We start from the raw sequence: 12,160 nt of genomic DNA, 5'->3' as shown, positions 1-12,160 counted from the left end.
GGAACAAATAATTTCAACTGGTGTGATATACCAGTTGCCCCAAAAAAATAGATCTTCTTCCACAAATACTTCTCTTCTATGGGGACTTTTTTCACAGGGTCATTTTGAAAATGCAAGTTCCAGCAGGAAAAAAAAAACTAAAATCACAATTTTATTGATATACCTTAAAAAGGATCCCGAATGGACCTTTTATACCAATGCAAAACAAAAAAATACATACAAGTTATGTGACTGATATATTACATCCAGTAACTTGATAATACACCTGGAGTATGGGAAAAAATTATCCCTATGTCTAGCCCTATCCTAGAAACTCAGCCCAGGGAAGACTCCTGATGGTGAAGGCCCCCTGTCCACGTTCCTAGACTATTATCCCTAAGTTGTCCCTAGAAGGGCAAAAAATGGAAATATTCTGGAGTGCCCCAGATATGAGGTGAGGATAATGAGGTACAGATGGTACAACTATAAGCTGGATGCAAAGGACAAAGTACAAACACAAAGAAAAATACAGATAGTCAGGGTTGACATTATAGTTACACACCTGGATTACCTGTAAGTAAACAACTTAAGCAGGGAGGAATCATTACTTCAGATGGAAAAAAGAAAATACGAATATTCAGAAAAACAAATATATAGCACCATATTCAATATAGTGCTATATATTTGTTTTTTAGAATATTTTTCAATGAAGAATTTTCTAAAAAAACAAATATATAGCACTAAATTGAATATAGTGCTACATATTAGTTTTTTCTAATATTCGCCATTTTTTTCTATCTGAAGTCATGACTCCTCCCTGTTTAAGTTGCTTGACAAGCAACTTAAACCGGGAGGAATCATAACTTCAGATGGAAAAGAAATTACGAATATTCAAAAAACGAATATATAGCACTATATTTGAAATATTCGCAAATTCTCGAAGTTGCGATATTCGCGATGAATATTCTTAATTTGAATATTCGTGCTCAACACTAGTCAGAACCCACAAAGCCACACTCCCGACGCTCCGCTTCCTGCCTCTTCTCCTTCTCCTCTTCCCTCCAATTTGTCCTCGACTCCACCTTCCACCTTCCACCATGCCGTTGTCGCGTTCATCTGGCAAAAGGCAGGCTTCCGTGGCCAAAATGTTTGAGCGAAAAATATGATGACGCCGGATAACCCTCTTGCCCAATGGCTGACCGCTGGCTTGTCGGAACTGCTAGCCCGCCAACAACTGCCATATAAACTGGTGGACTCGAAGACTCGAAGGCCTTTGTACTGTAGAGTTTCAGCTGGCAACGGCGGATGGCACGGTGGATTGTGTTCACTGACAATGGTTTCTGGAAGTATTCCTGAGCCCATTCTGTGATTTCCTTTACAGTAGCATTCCTGTTTGTGGTGCAGTGTCGTTTAAGGGCCCGGAGATCACGGGCATCCAGTATGGTTTTACGGCCATGACCCTTACGCACAGAGATTGTTCCAGATTCTCTGAATCTTCGGATGATGTTATGCACAGTTGATGATGATAGATGCAAAGTCTTTGCAATTTTTCGCTGGGTAACACCTTTCTGATATTGCTCCACTATCTTTCTGCGCTACATTGTGGGAATTGGTGATCCTCTACCCATCTTGGCTTCTGAGAGACACTGCCACTCTGAGAAGCTCTTTTTATACCCAATCATGTTGCCAATTGACCTAATTAGTGTTAATTGGTCTTCCAGCTCTTCGTTATGCTCAAATTTACTTTTTCTTATTGCTACTTGTCCCAACTTTTTGGGGATTTGTTGACACCGTGAAAATTTTAATCAACGTATTTTTCCTTTAAAATTATACATTTACTTGGATTAAACGTTTGATCTGTTATCTACGTTCTATTACAAATAAAATATTGACATTTGCCATCTCCACATCATTGCATTCAGTTTTTAGTCACAATTTGTTTAGTGTCCCAACTTTTTTGGAATCTGGTTTGTACACTGGCATGCTGTAAAATTGATATCTAATGACCGTGTAATCTACCTACAGCCACGTACTTACTTGTTCTTTTATGTACGCTGAATGCATATATTTTGCGGCCTGTAGCACACTGGCATGCTATAAAATTGATATCTAATGACTGTGTAATCTACCTCCAACCAAATACTTTCTTGTTCTTTTCTGTATGCTGAATGCATAATTGTTGCAGCCTCGGAGGAATTCAACACCAGTAATGACCAATTGTTATCAAATTTCAACTATTATCATTAGGTTTTTTTTTCAAGAGGGGAGATTTCATTAGCCATGTTTTAAATCCAATTTTATATTTTTAGTTATTTTAAATATATGTACAGTACAGACCAAAAGTTTGGACACACCTTCTCATTCAAAGAGTTTTCTTTATTTTCATGACTATGAAAATTGTAGATTCACACCGAAGGCATCAAAACTATGAATTAACACATGTGGAATTATATACATAGCAAAAAAGTGTGAAACAACTGAAAATATGTCATATTCTAGGTTCTTCACCTCTGCTGCAGAGGATAAGTTCATCCGAGTCACCAGCCTCAGAAATCACAGGTTAACAGCAGCTCAGATTAGAGACCAGGTCAATGCCACACAGAGTTCTAGCAGCAGACACATCTCTAGAACAACTGTTAAGAGGAGACTGTGTGAATCAGGCCTTCATGGTAGAATATCTGCTAGGAAACCACTGCTAAGGACAGGCAACAAGCAGAAGAGACTTGTTTGGGCCAAAGAACACAAGGAATGGACATTAGACCAGTGGAAATCTGTGCTTTGGTCTGATGAGTCCAAATTGGAGATCTTTGGTTCCAACCGCCGTGTCTTTGTGCGACGCAGAAAAGGTGAACGGATGGACTCTACATGCCTGGTTCCCACCGTGAAGCATGGAGGAGGAGGTGTGATGGTGTGGGGCTGCTTTGCTGGTGACACTGTTGGGGATTTATTCAAAATTGAAGGCATACTGAACCAGCATGGCTACCACAGCATCTTGCAGCGGCATGCTATTCCATCCGGTTTGCGTTTAATTGGACCATCATTTATTTTTCAACAGGACAATGACCCCAAACACACCTCCAGGCTGTGTAAGGGCTATTTGACCATGAAGGAGAGTGATGGGGTGCTGCGCCAGATGACCTGTCCTCCACAGTCACCGGACCTGAACCCAATCGAGATGGTTTGGGGTGAGCTGGACCGCAGAGTGAAGGCAAAAGGGCCAACAAGTGCTAAGCATCTCTGGGAACTCCTTCAAGACTGTTGGAAGACCATTTCAGGTGACTACCTCTTGAAGCTTATCAAGAGAATGCCAATAGTGTGCAAAGCAGTAATCAAAGCAAAAGGTGGCTACTTTGAAGAACCTAGAATATGACATATTTTCAGTTGCTTCACACTTTTTTGTTATGTATATAATTCCACATGTATTAATTCATAGTTTTGATGCCTTCAGTGTGAATCTACAATTTTCATAGTCATGAAAATAAAGAAAACTATTTGAATGAGAAGGTGTGTCCAAACTTTTTGTCTTTACTGTATTTGACCTGTATTTGTACTGGCCTGCAGTAAAATTGATATCCATTGACCATCTAATAGGCCTCCAGCCACATACTTACTTGTTCTTTTATGTACGCTGAATGCATAATGTTTGGGGCCTGTAGTCCAGTGGCCTACAGTAAAATTTCTATTTCAATGACCGTGTAATCTACCAGAATTTCTTTTATGTCGGGTGAATGCCTAATTTTTAAGGCCCGTACTCCCGTGGCCTAAAATATAATTGTTCTAGGCTCTAACAGGGCACATTTAAGAGAATTTAAGTCATATAAAAATGTCCCGTGATGATAGGCGGCGGAGCTAGCACCTGCACAGCATGGACACTTGAGGCTGCAGCTCCGTGACTGATATCACCACCGAAGCCTTTTATCATAAGCTGGTGCACCGATCATGGTGAAAATCAGAGGTCCCAGAACCAGAGACCAAGCCACACAAGACAGGGGAGTTCCCACCACCGGGGAGATGGATACATTTATCAAGAAAGCAGCGGCGCTGCATGTATCCAGGGAAACTAAGATGGCGCCGACCATGACTCGCGCCCCGCGCTCTAAACACTCAGAGCTGCTGGATCGAGCTGCCGGCGGGGAAGAAGACACAGATAGCCTCCCTATCTCACGTACCTTCCTGAAGGAGATACTATCCTCTTTCCTGGCCTCTGCCCTGGAACCTCTAAGCTCCAACCTAGCTGCTATTAAGTAGGAAATATCGCAAGTGGGAGGCCGAGTGGAAACACTTGAAAATACACAGGAAGCCATCATACGGCACCAAACAGAAGTGTCCCAGCGTTTCCAGGCCATTCAACACAAGATGAACTGCCTCTGCAATTCCCTGGAGGATCAGGAAAATAGAGGTAGGCGCAATAACTTGCGATTTCGCGGTGTCCCCGAATCCGTAGACACAGGAGACATTCCAAGCACTGTGGTGCAAATATGCATGTCCCTCCTGGGCCCAGAAACAGCCCATGAGGTTATACTAGAAAAAGCACACCGAGCTCTAAGGCCTAAACCTGCTGCCTCAGCCCCACCAAGGGACATTATATGCAAATTCCTCAGCTTCCCAGTTAAAGAGGCTGTCATTTTTAAAGCCTGACAATCCGGCAAAGTGTCCTGGGATGGACATGACATCCAAATCTACCAAGATATAGCCCAATCCACCCTGGACAAAAGAAGAGCCCCGAGACAGCTGACAAGCTGGCTCAGAGATCACAGGATCCCTTACAGATGGTCCTTCCCATTTGGCTTGTCATTTATGTATGAAGGCCGCAGAATCTCCTTATCCAACTATGCTGATCTGGACTCAGTTTACGACCATCTCCAGATAGAGCCCCTCAAGGTCGAAAACTGGGACCCCATTCAGGACTTATCCAACCTCCCTGAAATGCCACATCCCGGCATCTGGGAACGTCAAAGCACCCCCAACCAGCAAAAGAGCCCTAGGAATCCTAGAAGATCAACATCCAGAAGACTCCCTATGGACAACTGAATATATCCTCACATTATCTCTCATGTCCGCCAGATCTTTAACCATCTGATGATTACTAACGTGTTTCTCTTTTCTCCCCAAACTCCATTCTAGGCACTACCATGCCTATTCTCCAACTAGTAATGCTATTGCTGTTATTTGCCAGTTATATTGTTATTCCTTATGTTTCAGGATGTATATTGATCTGCAGATCCTTCAACTCCCCACAGGGGGAAAAAATATTATATGTCTATCCGTGCTGTGTAGAGGGTTATGAATCAATGCCTCTTGTGGTGAGAGGCGACGGAACAGTACCATTCACTCCATAACACTTTATGGCTGATTTACGAATTACCTCTTACAATGTAAAAGGTTTCAATGCCCCTTCCAAACGTTGCCAAATGTTCTCCAAATTAAAAAAAGAGGGCTGCTCCATCGTTGACCTTCAAGAGGTACATTTTAGATTTAACCACTATCCAAAGCTCTCCCACTCCTATTTCCCCACCTGGTATCATTGCGGTACTAACTCATCCGCTTCTAGAGGGGTCAACTTGGGCTTCAGTAAAAGTACCCCATTCACCTACTTTGATCATATTCAAGACCCTGAGGGCAGATTTATGATTTTGAAAGGCAACATAGCGAGCCAAATATACACGTTTATTAATGTATACGCTCCAAACGTCAACCAAGCTACATGGCTCCATAAAACTCTTCAGACGATTGACCACTTTAGAGAAGGAGTGACTGTTATGGGAGACAACTTCAACCTTACTTTGTTCCTTCGAGTGGACTCCTCTTCCCAAAAGTCTGCCATCTCAAATAAGGCTCTAAGCAAACTAAGAAAATCTCTTCATGACCGGCGCTTGGTTGACGTCTGGAGAACATTAAATCCTAACACTAAGGACTATACATTTTATTCCAATCCGCATGGTTCATACCAGCGCTTGGACTATCTATTGGTTTCCTCCGAACACATTCAGTTTGCTCTAAGATCCAAATTGGCTCTATCAGCCTATCCGACTATGCCCCTGTATGGATTCATATACTCACCCCCAACAGACCTATGAAAACGTTTAACTGGAAACTTACCGAACAATTGATCCAAACTCCAGAAAATATAGAAAAGGTCCTTAAATGGCTGAGAGATTTTTTTCTCATCCAGCAAAACCCCTGATATCCACCCCTACACCCTTTGGGACAACCATAAAGCTTATATCCGGGGTCAACTTGTAAGCTTAGGCTCCTATACAAAAAATTAAGACTAGCCCACATTGACTCCCTCCTGAAAGATATTAGGGATATTGAGACCCTTCATAAAAGGTCCCTGCTAGACTCCCACTAACAAAATTAGCGCTTTTTAGAGCTGACCTAAAAAATCTACTAAACACCTAATCTGTTAAATACTTCCTACACGCACAATATAAATACTTCACCCACGGAGACAATGTGTCCAAATTTATGATGTCTAGAATCAAAAAAAAGGAAGGCCCAAAACTTTATTTGCAAAATTCACAGTAATGAAGGGAATATGCTCACTAATACACAAGACATATCCCAAAGATTCTTGACATTCTATCGCTCCCTATATAACCTACCTTCCCAGAAAGGTGACACCTTGAGTTCTACACATCAAGACTCGATAGACCTTTTCCTCCGATCTATTAAAAAACCCCAAATTAACAAAGCTTATATAAAAGCCCTAAACTCTCCATTCACTAGCGATCAACTTCTCCTAGCAATCAAACAACTCCCCAAAGGGAAGGCCCCCGGCCCGGATGGGTTCCCGGCTCTTTATTTCTGTCCTTTAACTCTGTCCTTTTGCCATACTTGCTTAATGTTTGCAATCAAACCTTGCAGGGCGACCCTCTCTCCCATGAGATGGCAAAAGCTAATATTACCATCATCCCCAAAGAAGGGAAGGACCCAACTGAATGTGGCAACTACCACCCTATATCTCTATTAAATATAGACATAAAACTATTAGCTAAACTACTAGCAAATCGGCTAGCCCCTTTCCTACCCCAACTTATCCATAGAGACCAAACAGGTTTTTATTAAAGGAAGAGAGGGAAAGGACAACACAGCAAGAGTACTAAACATACTGCTCCACGCCTCAAAACACCACATTCCCTTAGTCCTGGTTAGCACCGACGCCGAAAAATCATTTGACCGAGTTCATTGGAATTTTATGTACAGCACCCTGAAGCAGTTTGGAATCCCAATTGCCTTTATACGCGCTATCCAAGCTATGTACACTAATGCCTTGGCGTCGGTGCTGATTAATGACACTATCTCACGATCACAGAATGACATTAAAGGTCTTAAACTAGGAGATCAAGAACATAAAATTGCAGCTTTTGCTGATGACCTCCTGATAATGTCCTCCAACCCTGAAAACTCTCTCCACCTTATCTACTGCTTTCAATTGGGATTCACCCTATATAACATACTTAGGAGTTAAAATTCACTCTGATCTCCCATCATTATATAAACTAAACCATCTCCCTCTACTAAGCGCTATCAAAAATCAACTAGAAGCTTTAATCCCTCTTTTGCTATCCTGGTTTGGACGTAAAAACATGGTTATGTCACTTGTCCTACCCAGACTAAATTACCTCCTCCAGGTCCTTCCCATCCCTATACCCAGCTCCTTTTTTCAATCCCTGGAGAAATCCATTCGCTCCTTCATATGGAACGGCAAAAAAGCAAGAATTAATATCAATAATTTACAGAGACCTAGAACTCAGAGTGGTATAGGCCTTCCAAACCCCCTATTATATAATAAAGCCATACTTCTTTCCAGTGCCCTAGACTGGCTTAAATGCCCTGAAAAAAAGTATTGGGTTGGTATGGAAACTCCAGAATATCTCCTGACACTTTGAGCCCTATTAGTGGATCCTCACCACAATATCCTTATAGCCCTTAAACACAATTCTTTGGTGACAGCTACTCTTGAGGCCTGGAGATGGTCCAAAGCTCAAATTGGGGTTTCCCATCTCCCTCCCCCCTGGCCCAGGTCAGAGATGTGATAAGCTTAGCCCCTCTAGAACTCAGACAAAGTGTTCCCAAAAGTCTACGTTCCTCTGAAGTACCTATCCTTACTATATTACTGAAGAGCGAGAAAGGAATATTGGACCTTGACTCTCTCATCTCCTCCCTTCCTGAGATCAAATCCCAGCCTCATACGCTCTCTTTCCTGTCTACATACATCAACAAAAATATTCCTCTGAGCTCTCTTCTCAGACCTCTCACCTGGTTTGAAAGCCTTATTTATAACCACTCTTCCCCGAGGTAACCTATATCCTCACTATACAGATATCTCAGTACTATTTCACCACCCAAACCTTCCTTTATAAGCCAATGGGAAAAATATTTGAATACCCATTTTTCACCTGAGGATCAACTCTTACTTTTTAAAACAACACATATATCCTCAAGATCTATCAGAATCCAGGAAAATGGATATAAAGTGCTAACTAGATGGTATAAAACACCTGATGTTACCTGCCGTTATGACAGCAGTGGTTCTGACGTCTGCTGGAGATGTGGTGAAGGTCATGGAACAATATTTCATATTTGGTGGGCTTGCCCTATTATCCTTAATTGGTGGGATAACATCTATAAAAAATGCAATGAAATTTGCAATTCAAATATCACTCCCTCACCATTGATGGCTCTATTGGGTCTGTCACAGGACCACAAAACAAAAACTCCCCCCCTTTTCAAGATCCTAATTGTAACCGCCCGACTCCTAATCCCTACACATTGGTTGTCAACAGATCTCCCTTCCTTAGATCACTGGTTCAACAAGGTTGACTCTATTTATAGATTTAAAGAGATAACGGCTTGGGAAAACAGATCCCACCACAAATTTAGAAATTGGAGATCCTTTAGAGGCTACCACTAACATAGTCACCCATGCTGCTTTGCTATACAGATATGTTTGTACCTATAGTCCTCTTTGGTGAGCCCGGATAAGAAGTCTACAGAACAAAAGCCTACATAATATACATCCTTATTGTTGTTATGTCGTTTAGTGTTTACTATTTGTTACCAAAGCAACTCTTTATATAACGGGAGTTTCCTCCTTCTTCTTCATTGAATTGGTACAAGTGTAACAGATATTTATTTTTTAATAAAGCTTTAGAAAATTTTAAAAAATAAATAACAAAATTAAAGTGAATGAGGCCCTCCGGGAACTTGTGGTTCGCGAACCGTCCTGGCCGATGTTCATCTATCACTACTCAGCACCATGGAAGTTAATTTACTGAATACTAGAGGTGGGACGAATCCAATTTTTTTCAAATCCAAATCCGAAAAGGTTCTTGAATCTATCGAATCTTTCGAATCTCAAATCCTACGAATCCTGTACATAAGAATTGTGTGAACGGTGTAAGAAACAAAGTGATCCAAACACTTATGGGGGGATCTGTGGATGACACTGCTATGAGGGGGATCTGTGGATGGCACTGTTATGGGGGATCTGTGGATGGCACTGTTATGGTGGGGATCTGTGGATGGCACTGTTATGGGGATCTGTGGATGGTACTGTTATTAGGGATCTGTGTATGGCACTGTTATGGGGGATCTCTGGATGGCACTGTTATGGGGGATCTGTGGATGGCACTGTTATGGGGGGATCTGTGGATGGCACTGTTATGGTGGGGATCTGTGGATGGCACTGTTATGGTGGGGATCTGTGGATGGCACTGTTATGGGGATCTGTGGATGGTACTGTTATTAGGGATATGTGGATGGCACTGTTATGGGGGATATCTGGTTGGCACTGTTATGGGGGATCTGTGGATGGCACTGTAATGGGGGATCTGTGGATGGTACTGTTATTAGGGATCTGTGGATGGCACTGTTATGGGGGATCTCTGGGTGGCACTGTAATGGGGGATCTGTGGATAGCACTGTTATAGGGGATCTGTGGATGGCACTATTATGGGGGATCTCTGGTTGGCATTGTTATGGGGGATCTCTTGATGGCACTGTTATGGGGATTTCTGTATGGCAATGTGATGGGGGGGATCTGTGGCTGACACATATATAGCATCTTATGCTATGTGCCATCCACAGATCCCCCCCATAACAGTGTCCCTGCAGTGTGAATGACCCCCAATACAGGGGCTGGGGTCGGCATCTGGATTAGGAATGACAGCGGGGACTGGTGCAGTCCCTGTATTCAAATGCACCGGCCCCGCTCACTGTAGTATAATCTTATGATCTAACTTGCATTGTTAAGATATAATAATCCATTTGTATTACTTACATTTGAACATTAAGTACCGTAGCAGAGAGGAGGGAGGAGGCAGGCCAGGAGGGCGGGTGGGCGGCGTGTCACTCACTACGTCACGCACCCTTGCAGCCTGCTTCATTCATAAAGTGGGCAGCGCAGGCACGTGACATAGTGAGTGATGCACCGCCCGCCCGTCCTCCCGGCCTGCTTCCTCTCTGCTACGGAACTTAATGTTGTAATGTAAGTAATACAGATGGATTATTATATGTTAACAATGCAGGTTAGATCATAAGATTATACTACAGTGAGCAGGGCCAGTGCATTAGAATACAGGGACTGCACTGATCCCCGCTGTCATGGATTCGCCGGATTAAAATTTAGTAAATGAGGTCCGGATTCGAGTCCACGAATCCCTCAAATCCAACAAGATTCGAGGGATTTGTGGATTCGACGGATTCGTTGTCCCACCTCTACTGTATACAATTATTGATCATAACCAAGGAATACAGGCTTTGAACAGGCAATTACAACTTAATAGCTTGTTAAAACAAGAACAAATTAGCTTTATCTTAGAGCATGTGAGATACATCCTAACCCATAATTATTTTACATATAAATCAGAGTTTTACCTACAGGAAAGAGGTACGGACATGGGTACCAGATTTACCCCAGCTATGCCAATTTATTTATTGCCCAGTGGGAGGCAGAGCATGTGAGATACATCCTAACCCATAATTATTTTACATATAAATCAGAGTTTTACCTACAGGAAAGAGGTATGGACATGGGTACCAGATTTGCCCCAACTATGCCAATTTATTTATTGCCCAGTGGGAGGCAGACACCCTCAGCCCAATGCTGGGGACGAATCTGGTACTATGGCGTTGTTACATATATGATATCATATTTGACTGGCAAAATACAGAGGATCTTTTGAATGATTTTTTATTACAGATCAATAATAATGAAAAAAAAACCTTGAAATTCACTACTAATGTAAACAAATTACTAGATAAAATGTTTGGATTTAACGATTAAAAATACTGATCATAGACTTATTTGTAATACTTACCATAAACCTGTTATGAAAAATAGTCATATCTTGTTTTCAAGTTGTCACCTTCCCAGATGATTACTAAACATTCCTACGAGCCAATTTAGATGACTCAAACGCAATTGTACATTAGATGAACAATTTGAAAATGAAGCTATTCAATTAAGACAACAATTTTTAAATAAGCAATATCCAGACAAAGTAATAGAAACATAATTGAATAAAGTAAGAAATATGAAAAGGGAGACTTTTTATAATTAAAAAAAGGAAATTAAATAAGATGACAACTTACATATGATATTATCTTTTCATTCACAACACTGGACAGTTGAAAAGATCATTAGAAAACACTGGCACCATCTATTGAGAGATAAAATAGTGGTCCATACTACCTACTACCCCCCTTATTACGTACACCAAAGCACCCAATTTAGGTTTGAAAGTTGCCCCGTCAATAAAAAAAAAAGAGAATAGACACGAAGACAAATTGGCTATTTACAAAAGGTTTTCACAGTTGTGCAACAACTGCAAAATACCTCAATTCCCTAAAAAAAATGCTAAAAGTACAGTCAACTCAAAACTTATTTTGTTACAGTATTAAAGATAGTTTAGCCTGCGACACGACAGATGTGATATATAAAATATAAAATGCTTTGCACTTGCGCCGAAAAATCAGTGCATTTTGCCGCGACGCACTCGCATCTTATCTGGCCCTCACACGAGATGCCCATGTGAAAGAGGCCTAACAGGTGCTCACACCATTAAGGTAAGCTTAAAGAACAGTCTATTTTCTCACTGTTATATAACAGTGCAGTAACATATATAGTTAACATGTATAACTCCAGTAAAGTGATCTGTAACGACCAAGAAGTGAT

Source organism: Bufo gargarizans, chromosome 1 (genome assembly GCF_014858855.1).
Source record: "Bufo gargarizans isolate SCDJY-AF-19 chromosome 1, ASM1485885v1, whole genome shotgun sequence".
Classification (NCBI taxonomy): Eukaryota; Metazoa; Chordata; class Amphibia; order Anura; family Bufonidae; genus Bufo; species Bufo gargarizans.
The sequence above is the reverse complement of the archived record's forward strand: the minus strand, read 5'-3'. Positions refer to the sequence as shown.